Source organism: Mustela putorius, unplaced genomic scaffold (assembly GCF_011764305.1).
Source record: "Mustela putorius furo isolate JIRA1106 unplaced genomic scaffold, ASM1176430v1.1 tig00003942_pilon_pilon_pilon, whole genome shotgun sequence".
NCBI lineage: Eukaryota > Metazoa > Chordata > Mammalia > Carnivora > Mustelidae > Mustela > Mustela putorius.
This window is the reverse complement of record NW_025422087.1, coordinates 2,174,140-2,200,742: the sequence shown is the minus strand read 5'-3', so window position 1 is coordinate 2,200,742 and position 26,603 is coordinate 2,174,140. Positions and strand designations below refer to the sequence as shown.

Genomic DNA, 26,603 nt, shown 5'->3' with positions numbered 1-26,603 from the left:
TCCCAAGCGTGCTGACGTTCGCCTTTGCGTCGAGCCTTCGCCGGAAGCGCGCTTGTGTCGGTGTCTCTGGGCACCGGGGAGAGGTTGGTGTGACGGCGTCTAATCATTTTGCGGGGCTTCTAACTGCTCTGTTTGTTTGCAGAAATGATTACGTGGGCACAAAAGAGAAATTGTAATTAGGCAAGCATATTATCCAGTTTCTGTGTCTTTCAAAAGCTTTTTTTCCCGGTGAGCCAAGATATACCACGCTCTTGCTAGTGTGTGCGTAAATGTTCTATCGCTTTGAAAGTAGTTTGGCAAACAAAGTAAAACTGCAGATTTTTAAATCCTGTACCCTAGTATTTTGCTTCTAAGTGTATATCTGGTAGAAACTTTGACAGGGAAATGAGGATGTACGTAACACCACTGTCAGTAAAAGCAGAAAATTAGCACTATCCGCCCAAGAGAATACTGTAATGAGATGTTCATATGAAGGGATATGTCAGTAAATCAATACTAGACCCAGAAATTTGAGACAAAAAGAGGAAGGCGTAGAACGTACATAGTATGACAATCTATATACATAGAATTTTATTTTTATTTTTTTTAATGCTGTGGGTTTTTTAAATTTTTTTTTAAGATTTTATTTATTTGACAGAGAGAGAGATCACAAGCAGGCAGGGAGGCAGGAAGCAGGCTCTCTGCAGAGCAGAGAGCCCGATGCGGGGCTCGATCCCAGGACTCTGGGATCATGACCTGAGCCGAAGGCAGAGGCTTTAACCCACTGAGCCCCTATACATAGAATGTTAATACTTGTGAAACAGTACCATATGTTGTTTAGGTGTGTGTGCATACGTAGTGGAAGCAGTCAAGAAATAAGAGGATAAAAATCGAATTTAGGAATCTATTTCACATCCACTAGAGAAGGAACTGTAAGAGAGGTTTTCACTATCTTGACCGTTAGTAAGCTGAGTATTGGGAAATATAGGTAGCCCTTGTTTTATTCACTTTTTTGATATGTATTTCTTTTAAAGATTTTATCTATTTATTTGTCAGTTTACAGCACAAACGAGGGAGCGGCAGGCAGGAGAAGCAGGCTACCTGCTGAGCAAGGAGCCGGATGTGGGATTCGATCCCAGGGCCCTAGGATCATGACCCGAGCCACCCAGGCATTCCGATTTGTATTTTTAGAAGCGTGTTTTTAGAGTAGTGTTAGATATATTTTTTAAAATTTTTGAGAAAATAGTAACAGAATTTCTGTATATCTGGTATCCAGTTTCCCCTATTAACATTTTATGTTAGTATGGGACATTTGTTACTGTTAGTGGACCAATTTTTTACATTACTGATAACTAAAATCCATTGTTTATTCAGATTTCCTTCATTTATTCAGACGTCCTAATATTCTTTTTCTGTTAGGATTCCATCTAGAATACCACATTATATGTAATTATTGTGTCTTCTTGTGCTGTGGCGCTTCCTCAGACTTGCCTTGTTTTTGCTAAGCTTGACAGTTTGAGGAGTACTGGTCAGGTATTTCACAGCATGCCCCAATACTGGAATTTGTCTGATGCTTTTCTCATTGGATTATTTTTATGACGTATTTTCTAAAAGTCAGCTAAGCAACAAAAATCTTAATCTGTTTGAATTTAAATAATACCACTCCACTGATGTTTCACGTTTATTTGACTTACTCTCCTGATGCATTTGGATTTGTAATTTCTAAAAACTGCATAGGCTCCAGAATTTTGATTTTTATATATCCTGTGACTGTAGTCTTTAGCCTTGAGCTCACTTTCTCAAGAACTTGAGAAATCAGAAGCCAGTCTTCATCAATTCCTTTTAGTACATTGACTCCTCTTCCTTAACTGTAACTAATAATTCCCTTTAGCTTCTATATTCTTCTTTATCTGGCTTAATTTTTCGTAGCCATTATTATAGTCACTCCATCTCAACTAACTCAAGTCAGTCTTCCCTATCACTCTCCTAACGAATGTACTACCTGAGGTAAAAGCAACCTCTGTTTTCTTCCACACATAGTTTCAAGAATTAAGATATGTCACATAAAAATCAAGATTTCTGGCTCCTCTTGAAAAAGGATGTGGCGACATACATGGGATTGAGAGTTTGGGTGGTAGCAATCCAGTGGTCATCTCATTTAGATTGGATATATATTCTTGAGTTTCATCACCACTGAGCCTACTTCACTTGTTTCCTTGTCTTGCCCGTGTGGCATTTGAGCTGTAAACCCCTGCCACATTCATGCTCAACAATTCTCAAGTGGCGCCTAATATCCCCACTGCAGTTCCCAAGTTAGTTTACTTACGAACTCTCGGTAAAGTTTATCTCACATTTTTTTCTTCAATAACCAAATCTTCCATTCCTTTTCTTCACCTGTTTATCAGCTGATAATTGCTTCACTTTTATCCCTGTATGAATATGTTTTGACCTTTCCACCCAACACCCACAACTCTCTCCTTCCACCTTCCTGGCTCTACTTGACCTCATCTTTCCTTCTACACTGCTCCATATTTTCTTCCACCAACCTTTTAAAAAAAAGAATCATTTGAAATGGCTGTTTCTGTACAACAAAAACTGTCCGATTTCAGCAAGGTCGTATGGCTAATCTAATACATGAACATTACTATTTCTTATCTCCTGTTGTGTTTTCACTTTAATCTGATTTCTGCCCTGGTTGTGCCACTAAAGCTGCTTCCACATTACCTAAACCAGAAGGTATTCTCTCTTCATGTCTTTCTTCACCTCTCAGAGCCTTTGGCCATTCCCTCCTTGAAACACTATCCTTTCTAACCACTTCACAGCCTATTTTGCTGGTTTTCTTTACTCTTCTTGTCTTCTAAATAATGGGCTACCTCAGGACTTGGAACTAGTTCCCCTGCTCTTCTGTTTCTCCATTCTCTTCTTGGGGAATTCTATGTATACCTATAATTTTAAATGTTGTGTTTATCCTGCTTACTACCAGATGTATTTTTTAAATTCAGGACTTTTCTCAAAACTATTCAGAGTAACAACTATTCTTGGATACCCTTCAATATCTCAAAGTTAGTGTCCCCAATAAAACATGATTTCCACTCCCATACCGGTTTTCAGTCCAGTGTTTCCCATGTCAGTAAATAACATAAACCAGAATCCTTGGTTTCTTTTTTTTTTTTTTAAAGATTTTATTTATTTATTTGACAGAGATCACAAGTAGACAGAGAGGCAGGCAGAGAGAGAGAGAGAGGGAAGCAGGCTCCCCGCTGAGCAGAGAGCCCGATGCGGGCCTTGATCCCAGGACCCTGAGATCATGACCTGAGCCGAAGGCAGCGGCTTAACCCACTGAGCCACCCAGGTACCCCCTTGGTTTCATTTTTAAGTTTTCCTTCCCCCACCATATCCAGTCCATCAGCAAATTTTGTCCCAGTTCCACCTGCAAATTGTATTTACAGATGGCCTGCCTCTTTCCATCTCTGCCAGCACCACTAGAATCTTGCTCGAACTAGCAATGGACCCATTAAGGTCGCCTTTTTCTCTCTTCCTTCTGCTCTGTGCATTTTCTACATAGTAGCCAAAACATAAGGAATAATGTGGAGGACATTAGGAGAAGGAAAGGAAAAGTGAATTGGGGGAAATCAGAGGGAGAGACAAACCATGAAAGACTGTGGACTCTGAGAAACAAACTGAGGGTTTGGGGGGGTATAGGTGAGCCTGTGGTGGGTATTATGGAGGGCACATATTGCATGGAGCATTGGGAGTGGTGCATAAACAATGAATCTTGGAACACTGAAAAAATAAAATTAAATTTAAAAAAAAAGAAATGTAAACCTGATTGTGTCATGACTTTGCTTAAAGTCTTCCAGAGACTTTCTCTTAACAGTAAAGTCCAAGTTCATGACCTTGGTTTACAAGGTCCTGCATAAACCAGTTCTTAGTTATCTTCTCAGGTTCACTTGGTTCCTGCCCCAATTCACTGTAGTTGCCACTGCCTTCTGTGTAGTTTCCTGACCCTGGCCAGGTCTTTCTAACCTCAAGGGCTTTGTGCCTCCTCTTCCCTTGCCTTTCAGATGGCTCATTCTTTCTCATCGTTTTGTTTCCTAAACATTAACATCCTACATTGCTTTATATATCTACATGGTTAGGAATTTAGAAAGATACTTAGGTTATAAAGCAAATCCAAATGTGACCAAAATATTTGCAATTACTTCTATTTTAGGTAACTTAAATTTTTTTTAACTTTGTCCTAGGAAAAATTCAATTCTAAGTCAGTAGTTCTGTTTTTTAGCATATTCCTTTATTTACCCACTCATCAGTTGGTCCAGACTAAGTGTAACTAAAATCATATTAATTTTAGCCTAAGAAAATCATAATTAAGAAAATAAAAATAATAGTAAAACAAATCCAGAATTAAATGTGTCCTTGCTGTGACCCATCATTTTAGACTTTGTACATTGTTTTTTTTGTACATTGTTCTTGACTTAAGTGAATATAAGTAAACATTTGAAGCCTAGTATGATATGTATATATGTGTGTATACATGCATATACATGGACATGTGTATATACATACATATACATAGAAGTGTATGTATGTATACATGAGACATATTTTAATTATACACACTAAAATGTACAGATCCTAACCACAACATTTCTTTCTTTCTTTTTTTTTAAAGATTTTATTTATTTATTTTACAGAGAGACAGATCACAAGTAGGTAGAGAGGCAGGCAGAGAGAGAGAGAGAAGCAGGCTCCCTGCCGAGCAGAGAGCCCTATGTGGGACTCGATCCCAGGACCTCAGGATCACGACCCAAGCTGAAGGCAGAGTCTTTAACCCACCGAGCCACCCAGGCTCCCCTAAACATTTTTTTCTAAAAATTTTATTTATTTGTCAGAGAGAGAGAAAGCACACAAGCAGGAGAAGCAGCAGGCAGAGGAAGAAGCAGCCTCCTGGCTGGGCAAGGAGTCTGATGCAGGACTCCATCCCAGGACCCTGGGATCATGATGACCTAAACCAAAAGCAGACTCTTAACCAACTGAGCCACCCTGACATCCCCAAGTGGATAATTTTTGACTAACTTTTATAATTTTGTAACCAGTATTTCCAACAAAGGTATAGAGCATTGTCATCCCTATGGAAAATTCCCTGATTCTCCTTTCCAACCTTTTCAACGGGTCCTCTTCCTCACCAGAACCGCCCATTATTTTGATTTCTATAATTGTGGATTTATTTTGCCTATTCTTAAGTTTCATATAAATGGTACCATACAGTGTGTACTCTTGTTTGTATGGCTCTTTTTGTTTAGCCTGTTTTTAAGATTCCATCATGTCATAGGTACCAATAGTTCAATTCCTTTTTAATGCTAAGTAGTATTCCACTATGTGAATATACTACAAATTATGTATACATTCTTCTCTTCATGGAAATTGGGTTGTTTGCAATTTTTTGATACTATGAATGAAACTGTCGTAAACATTTTGTGAATATGTTATAATCTGTTGGGAAAATATCCAGATTTTACATTGCTTAACCATAAGGTAGGTGTGTGTCTAGCTTCATAAAAAATTACCAAATGGATTTTCAAAGTGAACCCCCCATTATAGTACCATTTTCCTCTAAAGAGAGTAAGGCATTTTACTACAGGCTTTTAAAATCGGTTTGTGTACCTATCTCTTATACACGTCTGAAAACAGAGTGGTTCCCTGACACTCTAATAGTTTGTCTCTACTTTGAGATCATTAGTGTAAAAAGAATAAGAAAAGCATTGAAACTTAAAAAGAAAAATTGTGAAGTAAATTAAATGTGGTAAGAAGGAAAACTCAAAATTCATTCAATATTTATTAGCGTCTAGATTACATCAGGTTACTGCCCTGAGTGATGAGACTATAAATATGAATAAAACATTACCCTCACCCTCAAGGACTCCACAAAGAGTTTGGTGGAAGACAGAAGTGAGTGTATTCCAATATTCTAAATGGTTTAATAGAGGACACTGAACATGAACAGGATGACCATTCCACGGGTGATGCCATGCACCTACCTTAGAGGAAGGGAATGGATGAGAGACGAACCCCTGGACAGAAAAGAAGTTTCCCTGAGAGGTTGAACTTGATGAAAGAGTAACTCTTTGACCATAGAGCAAGTAGTAAGAGTATTTTAGGCGAAAATATTTTAGGCAGAGGGTATTTTAACTTCATTAGAGCACAGAGGTGAATGACAATTTTAAAAACTCAGAAAAATGAAAGTCATCCAATAGCTTTAGAAAATAAGGTCAACAAATGAATAGGAATGTGACTTATTAAAATGAGGGAAATTAATACTTTTGTAGCAGGCTTGAATAAAATACTAAACAAAACCCATAACTTTTGGTTATTAAACTAAAGTCACATCTCTATTTCTATTTTCGTGTTTCCTCCTGTGAAGGGAGGGATTTTAATAAGGTATATGTTTTGTTTTATTTTGGTTTTCAGAGGACATTGGCAGTTTAGCTCCAGCAGGACAGATTTTCTAAACTAGAAGGAAACCTGGATCCATCCTCTCTGTGTGAGGCTGTGGTGGGGAACTCCATAGGAGTATCAATCAGCTCCTTTCGAGGTGCCCTTTGTCTTGGTAGACTGGTAGGAGAACAATTTCAAATGAAAACTGATTAGGAATTTCTAGTGTAGAAAGTCTATAATGAGAATTCTTGTCTCCAGGGAAATGTCATTGTAATGATAAGTAATGGGGACTGAAATACTGTGAATAATTAAAAAACATAGTGAAGAATAATTACATAAAATAATCTTTTTTCCATAAAAATTTTCATTTGAGATCCTTAGAAGCCAGGGGCGGGGTAATGAACAAGATAAAATCCATTTTTTTAATCAAAGAGGGAAAGATTGCACTCTTTCATGGCTTGATTTTCTACCTGAAAATAGTGAAGCATAAACAGACTTGTGACCATGTGAGTGGATGTTCACATAGAATCTTAGCTCCCTAAACAATGGCCTCATTGTCTGCATCCAGATTTTTCTGTTCCCAAATCCTGCTTTTTCCTCCAGCTTCTAAAATATCTTCAATACTCTTAGATGTTAAGGCCAGTGCAGCCTGTGGAAGAACCTAGTCAAATATCAAGTGTGCAGACAGGAAAGTGTTGCAATGCGGGTTGGCAAAGCCATTGCAGTGATTTATGGAAGCCCAATTATGTTAAGACTGTAAAACACAATTTGGAAAAGTGAAAACAGATACAATGTAGAATTTTGTGGTAGGTAAAAAACATCTGGTGGACTGTTGAACTTGTAGTAAATTCAGGGAGACTGATCAGTTGGGGTCAACAAATCCTTACTCTGAATGATTACTCCATCCCTTGGAGCTGTCCACATCTCTTCACGGCAAACTTATATTTTGTTTTTGTAACGAATGAGGAGGTTCATGCTCTGTTCCCGCACACATGCTTCATAATGATTTAGAGATGAGGGCTGACAAATAAATTTCATGTCTTTTGTTAGCTCTGATTGATTTATTGATTGATTATGGCTACCTGGACCTGAGTTAAGATGTTTCTGAGGCCAGTTTCAGGCTTACTGAACAGCAAAGATTATTAATGTCCAATGGGGGATCACTGAAGAAAAAGACCTCCTATGCCATGTCCTTGTTACCTCTGGCTTAAAAAACTGGTAGTAAGAAAAGTAGTTCACTGGCAGATTCCAGGGCTGGCCCAGACATGGAAACGGGCTAGAAGATAGTATGGGGATGTGGCTTATTATGGGGGAGGGGTGGGCACATTGCAAGAGGGTCCCTAAATCAAAGCTAGAAAGAAGATCTCTTTTTCCACTGGGGTGGAGGTGGGTAGGAAATAAGAGTTTTGGAGTCAGACCAGATTCTTTATTCTGTCTCTTCCTAAAGTCTGTTTCTTTGTTCTTAAAGGGAAAGCACAGGTCATCATTTGGGAGGAGCTTATATTTATAATTCCACACAAGATAATGTAGAACATCTTTTCCATTTTGTACAGCACTGACACTGGTACGTATAAAGCATCTCATCTCCCTTGCTCTCCTCTATAGCTTCTCCTCTCATAGTCCAAGTGTTTTCACAGTCTGGTCTGTGGACCCCTGGGTGTCTCTGAGACCTTTACAGAGGATGTGTGAGGTCAAAATTTATTTTCAGAATAGTGTTGAGACATTATTTGCCTTTGATACTAAATTGACATTATTCTGATGATGCAAAAGCAATAATGGGAAAAACAGCCTAAAGCTTTACTATGAATCAAGGCTGTGGCACTGGTCGTTATTGTACTTGTCACCACCATGCACTCTTAGGGTCAAAAAAGAAAAAAAGCCAGTTCCCTTAATAATATGCTAGATAGGGGCAGTAAAAATCATTAATTTTAATTGATCTCCATCCCTGAGTACACATCTTTTTAACAAATTGTATGACATAAAATGGGAACCATGTATAAGACACTTTTGCTATAAAACCAGTACAACAATTGTCTGGAGGGAAAGCACCTGTTTTGTTGTTTGTGTTGAAAGCTGAACTCACCACCACTTTTTGCCACTGAAAACTATTTGTACTTTCAAGAACAGCAGATAAACTATGTCCAGTCAGAGTTGCATGTTTGGCTGACATTTTCTGATCAATGAATTTAGCCAGACTCTTGCTACTCCAAGGGAAACAGCTGACAATAGTGCCAATGAAAACTTGAGCTTTTGAGTAGTGATTACCATTTTAGAAACTTGTATCCACCGCTGTGAGCCTGACAGCTTCCTACAACTTAGATACCTTTCTGATTAGATCATTGGTGATAGGAACAAATAGAGTTGGTTTTATGTAATTAAATGTGTCAACATTTAGATTATCGGCCTGAGTGAGCCATATTTTCAGATGACCGTTACATAATGTTACAAAGGAAGGAATGGGAAAAGACCATTTGCAATGTAAGACCAAGAGATTTTAATGTGCCGGTGTGAAAATGTCACCAATAGCATTTCAGATTTCACACCGCAACTACCCTTTTTTAAAAAAATCTGCCATTTGTTGAGTGTTGGTGTAGTATCTAATAAGATTAGCCGCAATTATCTGAAAAAGTTATGAAAATGCTCCTCCCTCTTATAGCATACCTGTGAGAGACTGGATTTTCTTCATGTACTTCAAACAAATAACATACGACAGTAGATTCAGTGCAGAAGCAGACATGAGTGTCCAGCTGTTTTTGATTGAGGCAGACCTTAAGATTATCCCCAAAAGGTAACAAAATGCCACATTTCTCACCAAGTGATGCAGTGAAGAAGAAATGTAATGAAAAAAGTTTACTGTGGAAAATATGGTTATTTGTCACAAAAAGATGTCATGTTATCATGTATGAGGCTTCTATTTTTAAATAAATTGATGAATATTCTTTTTTTAAAGATTTTTTATTTCCTTATTTGACAGACAAAGATCACAAGTAGGCAGAGAGGCAGGCAGAGAGAGAGAGAGGAAGAAGCAGGCTCCCCGCTGAGCAGAGAGCCCGATGCAGGGCTCGATCCCAGGACCCTGAGATCATGACCTGAGCCGAAGGCAGAGGCTTTAACCCACTGAGCCACCCAGGCACCCCTAAATTGATGAATATTCTTAGAAATTACTCAATTTATAATGTGGTAAATAGCGATAGACAAAAATTCTTACAAACAAAAATTTCCAATTGGCCCCTATTCATTTTTAAGAGGTAGAGGGGTTCTAAGACCAAAACGTTTAAGAATACGTTAAGAATACGTCCTAGTCCCCTACTTCAGCAACTGCTGGGTGTGCCTTGACCCCCTGAGGAGAGCCAGGGATGTTACCGTAAGTTCTGGAACTCATCTCCATTCATAGCAAACTTTGACTATTACACTACTAGGGTGGGTCTCAGGTCAAAATATGCAGGTTCCCATAGTAATCTTGCTTCTTCAGAGTTATTCCGGAACATGGACACATGGGGTTATTTCCATTTTACTTTGTGAATTCTGAGCAAGCCATGGTACAGTTTTGCTGACTTGCCTTGAGTGGCTGGTCTTCAATTTTTAATTTATCCCGTAATTAAACTGATCCTGCTTCACTATTACTCTGTCATGTCCCCAGATTGCCAGTGCAACTGCTTATTAGCCAAACATGTCAAATTTTGTGGAAAATCAGGTAGGGAACTAGCACTTGGTTGTGCTTGTTAAAATTCATCTTTGAAACACTTTAAAAAGAAACCCACAAAAGTTTTCTCGAAACCTTTCTGGTTGTCAAATGAAATAGGTGAGCAATTAGGCTTCTGTCCTATGAGAGGTTCAGAATTTTCTGCTGACTGGCATAGTGTCCTGTCTCAACTTCTGAGCTATTACTCAGGTACTTGGCTGTTCTCTGATGCAATAATAAGAATCTGCGGTTGAAGTATTTTAACTACCGTACTTGCAGACAAAAGACTAAAACATTTTTAGCCATTAGAAAAATTACTCTGGCTATGGTTTCATTTATGCCAGGAATTATTGAAAGAGGCTTTCAGGCAGGGCGGGGAGGGGGCTGACAATAACTTTAACCATTATAATGAACCACAATGACATCAAAGTATTTTTGCAAAATAACATACAAATGCTTTTAAAGGTTCTAGCACTGGGATTTGTAGCTGAAACATAAAATTATGTGAAGAACCTTTGTCAGACATCCGTTTAATGCTGCTAATTTGCACACAGCTTTCAAATGTTATGGATACAATTCCATTGCCACTTATTCAAACTAGCTTTCAGGTATCTGTAGTGCTTAAAGCTGGGTTTCAGGGGTATTTGAAAGCTGATTTATGTGCATGAAATTGATAAGGTTCAGTTGAAATCATTTGTTATAATTCTACTTAATTTCAGTTGGTCTAGGGGAATACTGATACTGCAGAGATGGGTGTGCTGACTTTTGCACAATTTCAGAAAACTATAATGTAAGCTTCATAAATGCAAGGACTTTGTCACTGTAGGCTTACCACTTGGCATCCAGCGCTTAGCATACAGTGTAGTAAAGGCTCAAAAAACATTTGGAGACAGGTGGAAAAGATGGAAATAGGAGGGAGCAACAAGCTGACCCAACTAAATCAGTGTTAATATGGGTAATTTTAATAACATGAATGGAATTTTAAGGAAATGATCATTTACAGCTGCAGAGTCTTGTAATAGAATGATTTGATATCTAGGATCCACTTGAAATTGACAATAATCCAACTTAGTCTGCTGCCCAGCTGACTGGTTTCCTCAAGCCATGCTCAGGGCATTTGTTCATTCATTCACAGAGTGTACATTCATTGAGCACCTATTATGTGGCAACATTGATCTAGGGCTGGAGATACAGGGGAATAAAACAGACAAAATCCCTATGCTCTTGAAGTTTACATTCTAATAGGAGAAAGATGATGAGGAGTACCCTATTTATAGTATTATATTATTATATATACATTATGGCAGATGGAGACAAGTGCTATGGAAGAAAAAAAAAATTAAACAAGAAAGAGGAAATGAGATGTTACAACTTAAAATAGAATGATTAGAGAAGACCTCACTGACAAGGATATTTTCCCAAAGATCTGAAGAATATGAGGAAGGGAGTCATGCATGTATCTGAGAGAAGAGTGTCAAGCAGAAAGAATAGCAAGTGCAAAGATCCTGTGGACAGTGTGTCAGACATATTTAAGCAACCTTGGGTCAGGGGCGTTTGATTGAACAGAAGATAACTGAAAGGAGATACAGACAATTCAAAAAATAATAGAGACTTCATTACCCCATCTCAACAGTGTGTAGAACAAACAGACAAAATTAGCAAGCATTTAGAACACTTAATACTATCAGTCAACTAGACCTGACACCTATAGAGTATTCAAACAATAATGGGAAAATAGACATCTTCTTGAGTACACAGAGAACACTACCCAGGATAGACCATATACTAGGCCATAAAACAAGGTTCAAAAAATTTAAAATAATTGAAATCATACAAAGTATGTTCTTAGTCCACAGAAAAACACAAGGAAAATTTTGGAAATCCTAATCATGTGGAAATTAAATAACACACCAAAAGTTACCAATTGGTCAAAAAGAAATCACAACAGAAATTAGAAAATACTTTGAAATGAATGAAAATAAAATATTATAAAACGTATGAGATACCATGAAAGAGTGCTTATAGAGAGACATAGCTTGAATTCTTTTTTAAAAATATTGAGGTATAATTGACTTGTAACATTATGTTAGTTTCAGGTGCACAACATAATGACAGTCTTTGTATGTATTGTGAAATGATCACAAATAGTCTAGTTAACATCTGTCACCATACAGCGTTAAAGGTTTTGTAACACAGGACACCAAAATGAGAAATTACTATGATTGTATGTAGTAAAAAGTAAACTTTTCTCTACTTGACATATGACTGGAAGCCAGGAGAGAAAGCAAGGCTCAAATGCTAGAAACTTCCATTTGCTCATGCCTTCCTCAATAGTGCACACCCCGTTCTCCATTCTCACTCTCTATACAAACCAGAAGTAAGACAACTTAAAAAATTGTGGAGTCTGGGGCACCTGGGTGGCTCAGTGGATTAAAGATTCTGCCTTCGGCTCAGGTCATGATCCCAGGGTGCTGGGACCGAGCCCCGCATCAGGCTCTCTGTTCAGCAGGGAGCCTGCTTTCCCCTCTCTCTCTGCCTGCCTCTCTGCCTACTTGTGATCTCTGTCTGTCAAATAAATAAATGAATCTTTTTTAAAAAAAGAAAAAATTGTGTAGCCTGTTCTTTATAAAATTCTCTGTGGTGTGACATATTTACTCATTAATCTTTTACCAAGCCTTTAATTATGTGCCTGCTTGATACTGGGACCCATTCCTGAGAGGGGAACAAAGTCTATGTCTTTAGGGAAATGAGGTATTCTCCAGGGAAACAGATACTAAACTTGTCATTACATTATTTTTTTTTTAAGATTTTATTTATTTATTTGACAGAGAAATCACAAGTAGGCAGAGAGGCAGGCAGAGAGAGAGGAAGAGAAGCAGGCCCCCTGCCGAGCAGAGAACCCGATTGCGGGACTCGATCCCAGGACCCTGGAATCATGACCTGAGCCGAAGGCAGCGGCTTAACCCACTGAGCCACCCAGGCGTCCCTGTCATTACATTATTTAACAATAATCTTTTTTTGTACCATGAATGACCAGCCGAGACTATGAGAACATCAGTAACACATGATCCTTGTCTAGGAGATCAGGGAGGACTTGCTGGAGGAGGCTGCATCAAGCTCTAGGAATAGGTAAGAGAACATTCTTGGGACACATGTACTCAAACACATTTTGAATTATTACCTGATTTACATGATTATGTTCCTACCCTTGAGAAGTATATTTTATCAGAAGCTACAAAACTGTAAACAAATTATTTTCACTCAGTAATATATGGTCTAGCAAAAGGATCTACACATTTCTAGGGCTAGGTAGATATTTAGGAATTTGTTATATAAATAACAAATGTTGAATTTTTCAGTATGGCGATATTTTTCCAGCTTGCTAATTGTTTTTTATTGTGTTTGTATGTTTAACAATTTGTAAAATGGGTACATATTCTTATTTTGGTGTGGATGTGGATGAGTATTTCATCGTCTTGAAAATGAAATACAGAACCACAAATTAAAGGAAAACCACCTCAACCCTCTGGGCCCTAAGTCCAAGATCAGTAGGAAATCGCTCCTTAGGCCACTAGACTTCTAGACCCATCATCTGTGATGGGAGGCAGAGAGCTGTGTGCATGAAGTTGTACCACAGCTGTAGCTCCTGAGAGAACAATCTGGGTGGAATGAAGGGGACAATCCTAGGAACAATCACATATGAATCTCTTCTGGGATTACTGAGAGACTAGGAGTCAATGATGAATGAGGGACTCGTGTTGGACATTTTATGTGAGGTAAATGGAGAAAAGAAGGTCAGGAGATTTCCCTGAGAAGGTAAGGAAACAGGAGAAACTTTGGACACACTGGGACATCACCCAAATGTTCTGCCTCATTTACTTTCAAAAACTTCAGTGAAAAACAGATGAAACAATGGCAGGATGTTACTATTAAAATGGGACAATGCATATAGGTGGTCATTATTCTAGTCCTGTATGTTCGAAAATTTTTCATTAACAAAAAGAAAAAAGAATCAGATTCCAAAGTGGATCTCTAAAAAGAAGTAAGCAGCTTGTGAGGGAAAGATTAGTCAGTAGTTGGAGCCATTATAGACCATAGAAACCATTTTAAAAATTATCAAAATAATGTATCTGACAATAAGGTTAATAAAAAAGGTAAACACCCTCTTTAACGCACAAAAAGGAAAAAGAAAAAGAAATAAAGTGCTGATCCATGCTCCATCATGAATGAACTTCAGAAACTTTATGCTTAATGAAGAAGACACACGCAGAAGGCCCTATATTGTACGAGTCCATTCATATGAGATGTCCAGAATAGCTAAATCCAGAGACAGAAAGCATAAAAAGGATTTTCAGGGGCCACTTAACTAGTACAGGGTTTCCTTTGGGGTTGATGTTGTGCTCTGGAAGTAGATAGTGGTGATGGTCGAACAATACCCCAAATACACTAAATGCAGCTGAATTGTACATTTAAAGTTTGTGTGTGTGTGTGTGTGTTTGACAGAGAGAGATCACAAGTAGGCAGAGATGCAGGCAGAGAGAGAGGAGGAAGCAGGCTCCCAGGACCCTGGGATCATGACCTGAGCGGAAGGCAGAGGCTTTAACCCACTGACCCACCCAGGTGCCCTGAATTGTACATTTAAATAAACATTGAACTTTTAAAAGCTGTTACTCTAAAAAGTTATATATTCAGTCTAACAACATTGCCATTCTTCTTTTTTTTTTTTTTTAAGATTTTATTTATTTATTTGACAGAGATACAATGAGAGACGGAACACCAAGCAGAGGGAGTGCAAGAGGGAGAAGCAGGCTTCCTGCTGAGCAGGGTGCCCAGTGCGATTGTGGGGCTTGATCCCAGGACTCTGGGATCACGACCTGAGCCGAAGGCAAATGCTGAATGACTGAGACACCCAGGCGTCCTCAGCATTGTCATTCTTGAAATATTTTTGAAGCTGTTTTTCAAGAAGATTCTAGGGTATAATTTTTTTTATGATGGTGTAATGTACACAACATGAAATTTACCGTTTTAAGCATTTGTAGGAGCACAGTTCGGTGGCATTAAGTACATTTACATTGTTGGGCAATCGTCACCACCAGCCATCCCCAGCATGTTGTCATCCTGCAAAACTGAAACTTGGTCCCCATTGAAACTTCCCATTTCCACCCTCCCCCCAGGCCCTGCCAGCCACCATTCTGCTCGCTCTCTCTGTAAATCTGACTATTCCTGGTGCCTGGTACAAATAGGATCGTACAATATTTGTCCTTTTTTGATCTGGCTTATTTCACTTAGCATGATGTTTTTAAGGTCTATGCATGCTGCCCCCTACATAAGAATTTCAGTTCTTTTCATGGCTGAATAATACCCCATTGTATGGATATACCATTTTTGTTTATTCGTTCATTAGCAGATGGACATTGGGGCTGCTCCCACCTTTTGACTCATAAATATTGCGGCAGTTCACATTGACATACGAGGATCTGTTCAAGTTCCTGTTTTCAGTTCTTTTGGAATTCCACAGAGGAGTGTAATTGCTGGGGTTTTTCTTACTTCTTTGTTTAATTTTGGGGGGAACCACCAAACTGTTTTCCACAGCAGCTGTGTCACTTTATGCTCTCACCAGCAATGTATTTTTATATCCTGGCCAACAATTATTTGCCATTTTTTTCTTGGTATATCCATACTAAAGATATAAAATGGTTTCTCATTGTGGTTTTGGTTTGCATTTCCCTAATGACTGATGCTGTGGAGATCTTCCTATGGCTTAATTGGTCATGGATATATATCTTAGTTGGAGAACTGTCTATTCAAGTCCTTTGTGTTTTTTTTAATTTGGGCTGTTAGTCTTTTTGTTGTTGGGTGGTAAGTGTTCACATACTTTGGATATATATGATTTGAAAATAATTTCTCCCTTTCCATCCATGGGTTGTCCTTTCACTTTCTTTCTTTCTTTTTTTCCCTTTAAGGAAAGGTATGTGTATCTCCAGAGCAGAAATAGGGAAATTATAAGTGTGTGCAAATCCCCTTTCCCGAAATGGATCCTCATTCCATATTCTTTTTAATCCTGCTAACTGCTGTAATGTTATTCCTGCATTTTCAAAATCCAGCCAACATGGATATCTCTGCTACTGTCTTGGCCTTTGTGGCTGCTTCCTCTTTCAGGCAAGCTTTCTGCTCCAAGTTCAGTCTTGTTAAAGACTCGTTTCCTTTGATGACAGCCTTCTTGCCCTCAGTAACCACCAAAATGCGTCCTGCCACAGGGCAGTCATTACATAGCTGATCTTCCCCCAAATCTTGTTCTTGGCAGCATCAACCGTCTTGAACAAGATAGCCGCTGGGATCTCATCTTCCTTTTTGAAGCAACCTGGTGATATCAGGATCTTCCTCTCCCAACTTGTAGGTTTGTGTAATGGTACTCTGCAGCTCTAAGTGTAGGGTGGAGCTTCTGGTCTTTCTTGTGGTTTGGTGCAAAATCCATTTACTGTCTTCAAATCAAGATTTCTGGTAAATCTTAGAGATGAGGAAACATCTCTTTCATATAAACTAAAATAACTTCCCACCGGTCTGTGCAGGCCGCACAAAGCTCCCCATGGCCGCCTACTCCACCCAACCTGCCAGTGCCTCATGGGAGGTGACAGTGCGGGCATGGTCAGTGTCACCAAACGCCACCTGTCTTTTCACTTTTTTAATAGTATTTTTAGATGCAGAAAAGTTTAATTTTGATGTGGTCCAATATATCTGTTTTTTTCTGTTATTGCTTGTGCTTTTTGTTTTGTATCTAAGAAACCATTGCCAAATCCAAGGTCACAAAGATTTGCTTTTATATTTTCTAATACTTGTATAGTTTTAGCTCTTATACTAAGGATTTCAATGAATTTTGTGATAATTTTTCCATATGGTATAAGTAAGGTCAGAGTCCAATTTCATTTTTTTGCAAATAGCTATCTAATTGTTCAAGCACTATTTGTTGAAGAGAGATTTTTTCCCAACTATATGATCTTGGCATTCATGTCAAAAGTCAGTTGACAGAGATGTTTGGGCTTCTATTTGAATGCTCAGTTCTATTCCATTGATGTATATGTTTATCCTTAAACCAGTACCACACTGTTTTGATCACTGTGGCTTTGCATTATGTTTTGAAGCAGAAAAATCTGAGTCTTTCAACTTTGACCTGATTTTTAATGATTATTTTGGCTATGTAGAGTCCCTTGAAATTTCCTAAAGGTTTTAGGATCAACTTGTCAGTTTCTGGAGAAAAAGGCAGTTGGAATTTTGATAAGGATCATACTGCATTTGTAGATCCCTTTGAGAATTTTTGCCATATTAACAATGTCAAATCTTCCAATCCATGAACACAAGATGGCTTTCCATTTATTTAGGTCTGCTTTTATTTCTTTCAAGAATGTTTTGTAGTTTTGTGGCATGCAAATCTTGAACCTCCATGATTAAATTTATTTCTAAATATTTTATTCTTTTTGATGGTTTTACAAATGAAATTGTTTCCTTACTTTGTCTTTTAGGATTGTTCATTCCTGGAACATAGAAATACATCTAACTTGTATGTTGTTATGGAATCCTATAACACTGCTGAAGTCATTCATTAGCTCGAAACGTTTTTGTGTGGATTCTTTATGAGATACTATATAAAGATGATGTCATCTATGAGTAGTTTTACTTGCTCCTTTCCTATTTGGATGCCTTTATTTCTTTTCCTTGTTGCATTCCTTTGGCTAAGACTTTTAGTAGAAGATGGGGAAAGTGAGCAATTTTGTCTTGCTCCTGATCACAGGGGGAATCTTTTTCAGACTTTGACCACTGTGTATAATGTTAGCTGAGGGTTTTCTAAAATGTCCTTTACTGTGTTGAGGAAGTTGTCTTCTATTTCTACTTTCATGAGTGCTTTTATCATGAAAGTATGCTGAATAGTGTTGAATACTTTTTGTTTGTCAATTGAGATAATCATGAAGTTTTTTTCCCCCTTTATTCTATTTATGTGCTGTATTTTATTGATTCATTTTCAAATGTTGAACCACTTTTGCAATCCTGGGATGAATGAAAGCCAGGACTCTGTTTGGATTCTGTTTTCTAGTATTTTGTTGAGTTTTTGAATCTAATTCATAAAGGGTACTGGTCTGTAGTTTCCTTTTTTTGTGATATCCCTGTGTGGTTTTGGTATTAGGGGAATGCTACCTGATAAAAAGGATAAGCAAGTGTTCTGTTCTGTACTATTTTTTGGAATACTTTGGGAAGGATTGATGTTAATTCTTTTTTAAATATTTGGTAGAATTCACCAGTGAAACAAGCCATCTGTTCCTAGCCTTTTCTTTTTGGGAAACCTCTTAAATACTGATCAAATCTCTTCACTTGTTATAGATTTGTTAAGATTTTCTATTTCTTCTTGAGTCAGTTTTGGTAGTTTCATCTGGGTTCTCTACTTTGCTAGAGTCTGATTGTTCATAATATTTTTTTAGTAGTTTCAGAGGCAGAATTTAATGATTCATCAGTTGCATATAATATCCAGTGCTCATTACATTGAGCGCTCTCCTTAATGCCCATCACCCAGTTACCCCATCCCCCACCCACCTCCCCTCCAGCAACCTTCAGTTTGCTTCCTAGAGTTCAGAGTCCCTTATGGTTTGCCTCTCTCTCAATTTTCATCTTATTTTATTTTTCCTTCCCTTCCCCTATGCTCATTTGTTTTGTTTCTTAAATTCCACATATGATTGAAATCATATGGTATTTGTCTTTTTCTGAGTTATTTATTTCACTTAGCATAAAACCCTCTAATTCTCTCCAGGTTTTTGCAAATGGCAAGGTTTCATTCTATTTGATGGCTGAGTAATATTCCATCGTGTGTGTGTGTGTGTGTGTGTGTGTATACACATATATATATATATATATATATATATATATAATCTCAAATCTTTTTTATCCATTTATCTGTTGATGGACATCTGGGCTATTTCCATAGTTTGGCTATTGTGGGCATTGCTGCTATAACCATTGGGGTGCAGGTGCCCCTTTGAATCACTATGTTGGTATCCTTTGGATTAATACCCAGTAGTACAATTGCTGAGTCCTAGGGTAGCTCTATTTTTAACTTTTTGAGGAACCTCCATACTGTTTCCCAGAGCAGCTGTTCATAGTATTTTCTAATCCTTTTTATTCTTGCAGTGTCAGCAGTTAGGTCCCCACTTTCATTTCTGATTTTAGTAATCCGAGTCTGCTCTCATTTTCTCTAGGTCTTCTGGCTTAAAAATTTGTCATTTTTGTTGAACTGTTTTCAAAGAACTAGACTTTGGTTTCCTTGATTCTTCCTGTTGTTTTCTATTTTCTATTTGGTTTATCTCCACTCTAATCATTATTATTTCCTTTCTCCTTCCAGCTTTTTTTTTTTTTTTGACAGGCAGAGAGGCAGGCAGAGAGAGAGAGGCTCCCTGCTGAGAGCAGGGAGCCTGACTCGGGGCTCCATCCCAGGACCCTGGGATCATGACCTGAGCCGAAGGTAGAGGCTTTAACGCCACCCAGGCGCCCCTCTCCTTCCAGCTTTAGATTTAATTTGCTTTTATTTATCTAGTTTCTTAAAGTGTGCAATTAGGTTATTGATTTGAGAACTTTTTTTCTTTTTTAACATAGGCATTCACAGCTATACATTCACCTCTGGGTGCTGATTAATTCATTCCATAAATTTGAGGTATATTGTGTTGTCATTTTCATTTGTCTCAAAGTAATTTCTAATTTGTCTTGTGATTTGTTCTTTGACCCAAATGTTTCATGTAATTTTAAAATTTCCAGATTTTCTTCTGTTATTGATTTTAAGTTTTATTCCATTATGATCAGATAAGATACTTTGTTTGATTTTAATCTTTTAAAATTTATTAAGACTTCTTTTGTGGATTAACATATAGTCTATTCTGGAGAATTTTTTATGTACACTTGAGAAGAATGTGTATTCTACTGTTTTTGAATGGAGTGTTCTATATATGTCAGTTGTTCTGGCTGATTTATAGCATTGTTCAAGTCTTCTATTTCATTGATGATCTTTTGTCTAGTTGTTCTATCCATTATTGAAAATGGTATATTGAAATCTCCAACTATTATTATAGCACTGTCTATTTCTCCATTTAATTTTGTCTGTTTTTTCTTCCTATGTCTTGTGGCTCTCTTATTAGGCATTTTTATTAGGTGCTTCATATGCTTTGGAGATATTTTATTAGGATTTATATCTGGAGGTCCTTGTACATTTTGGGGCTTTTTTATTGGGAATCTTTTATTAGATATAATTGTTGTATCTTCCTGATGGCTTGATGCTTTTATAAGTATATAATGTCTGTTTTTCTTTTGTAATAAACTTTTTTAAAAATTCTACTTTATTTGATATTAGTATAGCTACCCAATCTTCTTTTGATTATGATTTACATGACATCTTTTCTCATGAGAAATCAGCTGTTAATTTTATTGATAATCCCTCGTACCTGAGGAGTTGTCTCTCTCTTGCTGCTTTCAAGATTCTCTCTTAGTCCTGGGCTTTTGATAACTTGGCTATGATTTGTCTTAGTGTGTATCTCTTGGATTTTATGTTGCGTGGAGTTCATTGAGCTTCTTGGGTGAGAGCTTCAGGTCTCTCATCAAATTTGGGAGTCTTGGCCATTATTTCTTCAGATTTTCTTTCTGATCCTTTCTCTTTCTTCTTAGCTTCTGGGGATACCTATTCTGTGTATATTGGTATGTTCAGTGATATTCCACAGGTCTCATGGACTCTGTCCATGTTTTTCATTCTTTTTTCCTTATGCTCCTCAGGCTGGATAATCTCATATTTACTGGTTCTTTCTTCTGCCTACTCAGATCTGCTTTTGAAACTCTCTAGTAGGTTTTTCGTTTCAGTGATTGCACTCTTGAACTGCAGAATTTTGGGGTTTTTTTGTAATTTCTGTGTCTTTGTTAATATTTTCCACTTGATGAGACATCATCCTCCTAGTACCCCCCCCCCAATGGTTTCTTTAGCCATTTGAGCATATTTAAGACAGTTCATTTAAATTCTGTATGTTAAATCCAATATCTGGGCTTCCTTAAGATCTATTAATTTCTTTCTTCCTATGAATGGTCCTTTCTTTCTTTTGCATGTAATTTTATAATCTTTCATTGAAAACTTGATATTTGGAATGTTATAATGTGGCAACTTTAGAAATCACTCCCCCCTTCATGATATGAATACCATTGAACATACCAATATACACAGAATCCCCAGAATCCCCAGAAGGTAAGAAGAAAGAGAAAGGATCAGAAAGAACATTTGAAGAACTAAGGGCCAAGACTCCCAAATGTGATGAGAGACATGAAGCGCTCACCCAAGAAGCTCAATGAACTCCCAAGTAATATAAAATCTAAGAGATACACTGTTACTGTTACTGTTTGTTGTGACTATTGTTGCTTGTTTTTTAAAATGCCTTTTCTGAGCTAATTTTTAAACTATATTTTTTGTTCTCTGTGGCCACTTACGTTTCTATTCCATTAGCTTACTAGTGAGCTAGTGGTTAGGCAAAGATTTCTTTTAATGCCTGGAGCCAAACAACAGCAACAACAACACTAAAAACTCTTTTTAGTCTTTTCAGAACCCTATCCTATAATGTATGCGTATAGATTCTGTTTAAGGTGCCTTGATGCCTTGGTGATACAGACTGACAAAAGGCTTTTCACACTCAAAGTGCTTTCAGTTCTGGAATAAGTAAATCTAGGAAAACCTGGCAGCGGGACACTTGAGCCTTTTCAGAGAGTTGGAGTCCAGAATACAGCACTGAACAGGCACCTTACGATGGCAAACTTCTATGTGAGCATAACAGAAAACTCAGAAAAGAATCTATCTCTTTTACTTAACTATTTTTGAAGATCTCTACTTGATACCTTGCAAACAACTTATGCTTCACCTGCCTATAGCATTTGGTGAGAAAGAATCAGAATGGGCTATTCATTTGTCCTCAGTGTCTTGACATTTTTCAGATACAGAAGATCCAGGTCAACATGGCCCTTGGGAGGCTGGTGACTGAGACCAGGGTGCTCATGCCTGTGGTAAGCATTTGATGCTATATACTCAAATTTTATGGGGATATGATTTTGGGTCCACTAACCACCAGTTGTCTCACTTTCTCTGAGACATGTGGGGTGTCAGATGTTGGGGTGGGATAGAAAGAGGATACAAGTGTTTGCTTGGAGTCTGCCCATTGTCAAGGAACATTCCCTATGTCTTCAGAGCTTGGATTCCGAGTTGTGAGCCTCAGAGGAGGATATGAAGTTGTGTTATCTAAACCCAGCACCATTCTCCACATGAACCTAAACTTGCAGAAGGTGGATATGTTCCAGGTTTGACCTAAAAGCCAATTCATTTTGTGATGCCCCTGACGGTTTCCATCTGTACACATTCAAAAATGTGTCTACCTTAGGGCATCTGCATCAACCATATGTCCTAGGACCCCAGGCAAGGGTGAGAATGTGAAGATCTGTCCCAAGGGAGCCACAGATATTGCAGTTTGGCTACAGCCATCCTAAGAAGACAAGTAAACTCTGTCCAAGATAAAAAGCAAATGAGAGAAAACTGCTGACTCATATAGGCCCAAGATCTTTCATTATTATAGGTGTTTATGAGGTTGAAAATACTGGGGTTTTTTTTTTCCTGCTGATAAGGAAGCCTTCAGATTTAAAAAAAAAAAAATAGCTAAAATAAGTCATTAATTTAATGACTGACTTAATTCTAACTGCAAGGTTTTGCTTAGGTTCAGACAGAACAAAAAGCATTATAAGTGTGGTTTTGTTTCCTCTTACATGTTTCTGAGAGAACATATCCATGGATTGCTGCTTTAGGAGGAAGCCAAGAGCTCGTTTGTGGACAGTATCCAGGATGAATCTGTGTAAAATGCCAATGAAAATACTCCCAGTCAAAACATGAGGTGTGTGGGTGAGCTGTGAACAAAGAAAACGTCATCACACTGAGAGCTTGAAGTACCAGGCAAGAAAGATGACCAAGAAGCAAATGAAGCATCCGCCTGAACAATGCCAAGGAGGGCTCAGAGACACAATTTTTAAAAGGGAAAGTACTTGCAAAGGAAACAGAGAAATCAGACTTCAGAAGGATTGGCTCCCCAAATAGAGGACCTAGTAAACATTTGATCACATAAACAACAGAGTTATCAAGGTTTGCAAGTTTATACTAGTGTGTTAATGCTGGCCATGGTCAACTTCCTTACATGACTATAGTCATAAAGACCAAGGCATATTCTCAGATATCAACATAGCAAAATCACCAGTAGAATTGCTTTTGTTTGGAAACCAGGTTTACAGGATATTCAATATTTTAATTGCTTGGTGGTCCAAGCCAGTTAGGGTGGCCTTGTTATTTTTATTTTAGAAGGCTAAGTACTTTACTTTTTTCCCAATTGCTGTCTGTGAAATGCTCAGTTCTGTTGGCAATAGCATAATGTGTCAGTGTTGGCTTCTTGCATCCCTCCTTTGGTCAAGTTCCTGCCATTAAGATGTAGATTTGACGGAAGAGTTGGCTTGTAGTTGTTGTTTTTAAATTCAGTATCATTAATTGGTTGTTTTGTGTTATTTGGTGCAATTACATAGGAGTTACTAGAGTTGTTGTTTTCACAGAAAGTCCTTTTAATGGTTATCAAAACTATAGTCTTATAACATAGAGGCCTCAAAGTACACTTTTTGAGGGCATTTTTTGTTCAGTGCTTAGGGTTTATGTTCAGAAGTATTTTATTGCCCTCATCAGATCTGTTGGGATTGAGAACTGGGAAACTCCTTCACTCTACCAGGTCAAGCTGAAGTAACTATGATAGTAAGGGTACCCATGTTGGTCACGGCTCTTGACTTGCAAGGAAGTGAGACTCAAAATATGTGTAAGAGTGGGATTTCATAAGCCATAGAGCAGACACCAGGCAAGTTTTCCTGGGAGACATTTGTGGCTATCTTTTCCACATGTGAATAGTCCGTATGAGTGGGCATTTGACACTGAATTCCAGAAGAATTAAACATTTAAATGTATAAAATCTTCTAGAAGTAGAAGACTATCTTTTTTTAATCTTTGTGTAAGTAAAAATAGTTAAGACATAAGAAGTTCTAATCAGAAAGATAGACACCTCTGACCTTATTAAAATTGAGAACTTCTGGGGCGCCTGGGTGGCTCAGTGGGTTAAATCCGCTGCCTTCGGCTCGGGTCGTGATCCCAGGGTCCTGTGATCGAGCCCCACATCGGGCTCTCTGCTCAGCGGGGAGCCTGCTTCTTCCTCTCTCTCTCTGCCTGCCTCTCTGCCTACTTGTGATCTCTCTGTCAAATAAATAAATAAAATCTTTAAAAAAAAAAATTGAGAACTTCTGTTCATCAGGAGACACCAAAAAGGAAGGGCAAAAACAAATTACGAACTGGGAGAAGATATTTGCAATGCCTGTAGCGGAGGAAGATGGTAGTATTCAGATTAATCCTATAAAACAAACAGAAAAAGACAACCAATGCAGGAACTGTCCAAACAGAGATTTCACAGGGAGAAGAAATACAAAACGTGAATAAACATGAAAAATTACTCAACTTCTTTAGTAACGAACGAAATACAAATCCATTCTGTAATGATATAGCACATAAAACCCACTAAAGGAGCTAAAGTTAAGAATCGTATAATCACAAATCTCAAAAATGAATAGAAACTCTTATACACTGCTGATGGGACGATAAATATACCCACCCACTTTGGACACAATTTGGTAATATATTAGTAGTTGAACACTCACATACACTATAATCAGCAATTCCACCAGTACACATGACTTTTGCATGTGTGCATAGGGAGACTCCGTAAGGACATCCATGGCAAGAATAAAATATCATATTTCTACCTTCCTTTCTGAAAACATTGGATAGATGCAGACTGCTGAAGTCACCTAGAAGGTTCCTTCTGCATAATAACTCAGGGAAGTTCTTGAGAATGAACAAAGAAGATGTTCATACAACTACCCATTCTTTTTTTATTCTGCATAATTTTAAATATCATCCGACTGGCAAGTCACCTCCAATAAAATATAAACTGAAAATAGATGTTTCTTTTTCCTTGTCTAGACTATTTAATTTTGTTCTCCTGTGCTATTGTCTACTTCCAAAAGCAGCAGCTTAGTGTGAAATTTGTGGGAAGAATGCTATTCAGAGTTTAACTTCATTATGTAGTAGGTAACCCAGTGAAAATCCAGTAGAAAGAATGTACATATTTCTAGAAGATGCTAGAAACGTGAAGAATTCATAGACATAATTTCTCTAAAATAGAACATTAATAGTCATTAGAGCTGGGAATTGAATAAATGAATGGATGACTGAATGAATGCTTCATTCAAAATGCATCGTCAGTGCATTGGAAATAATAGACTATGTCACTTGGTCCTAAAAATATTCCTCTAAGGAATTGTTAAGAATATATGGGAGACTTTAAAAAAATAATACCCAAGCTCTAGTTAAATTGAATCAGAATCTCTAGAAGTACTTAGCCATTAGCCCTTCTTAAAAGCCCCCAGGTAATTCTAAACTGTAACAGCTCTGTGCACCACAGAGCCATGGCCTGTGCTCCAAGTGGGGTCCAAAGACAACATCACCTGGAATGTGGTTAGAATTTAGAATCTGGGCCTTGACCCAGACCTGTTTGACCAAGTCCCCAGGTGATGCGTAACATAGCTTAAGAAGTTCTGGGTAGTCAGAATTGCTTTCCTTCCTGCATGCCATTTTTCCATATCTTCGATCAGGAAGATTGGGGGAAGGGTCTTTCTTTTTAAGATTCTTGTTCCCACTTTAATCCGGAAGCAGCTCAAATTACCATTTTGGTATTTAGTACCAAATACTAGACCTGGTAAATCTGATCATAAAGAAATAATTGAATAAAAAGGTACATGAAAGAGCTCAACATCATTCATCAGAGAAATGCAATCAAAACTGCAATGAAATATCACCTTACACCACTTAGAATGACTGTATCAAAAAGACAAGAAATAGTAAGTATTGACAAGGATGTGGAGAAAGGAGAACCATAGCAGCCACTGTGGAAAACAGTATGAAGGTTCCTCAAAAAAAAAAAAAAAAAAAAATAGAACTACCATATGACACAGCAATTTCACTTTTGGGTATTTATTTGAAGGAAATGAAACACTAAGTTGAAATATATGTGCACCCCTATGATCATTGTAACATTATTTACAATAGTCAAGATATGGAAACAACCTAAGTGGTTGTTGAATTTTTTCTCTTTATCCATTATGGCTGAATGGATAAAGAGAAAAAATATATAAAATTCAGTCAAAACACAAGAAAATCCTGCCATTTGTGACAACATGGATGGATCTTGAGGGCATTATGCTAAATGAAATAAGCCGGGGTGCCTGGGTGGCTCAGTGGGTTAAAGCCTCTGCCTTCGGCTCAGGTCATGATCCCAGAGTCCTGGGATCGAGTCCCGCATCGGGCTCTCTGCTCAGCAGGGAG

The 26,603-nt window shown here is 37.8% G+C and overlaps 1 long non-coding RNA gene across 3 annotated transcripts; it reads left to right on the top strand.

Moving 5' to 3' along the window:
* Window positions 1-12: 12 nt before the first annotated feature.
* On the top strand, window positions 13-25,181 carry LOC106004628. 3 transcript variants are annotated; one of them, XR_001177674.2, is made up of 5 exons: window positions 13-83; window positions 7,883-7,978; window positions 13,176-13,225; window positions 22,091-22,159; window positions 22,949-25,181. It is a non-coding gene; the product is annotated as an uncharacterized LOC106004628 (long non-coding RNA). The 3 variants fall into 3 exon arrangements; XR_001177672.2 differs by having other exon boundaries at window positions 13,134-13,225; XR_006603585.1 differs by lacking the exon at window positions 13,176-13,225.
* The last annotated feature ends 1,422 nt before the right edge of the window (window positions 25,182-26,603 follow it).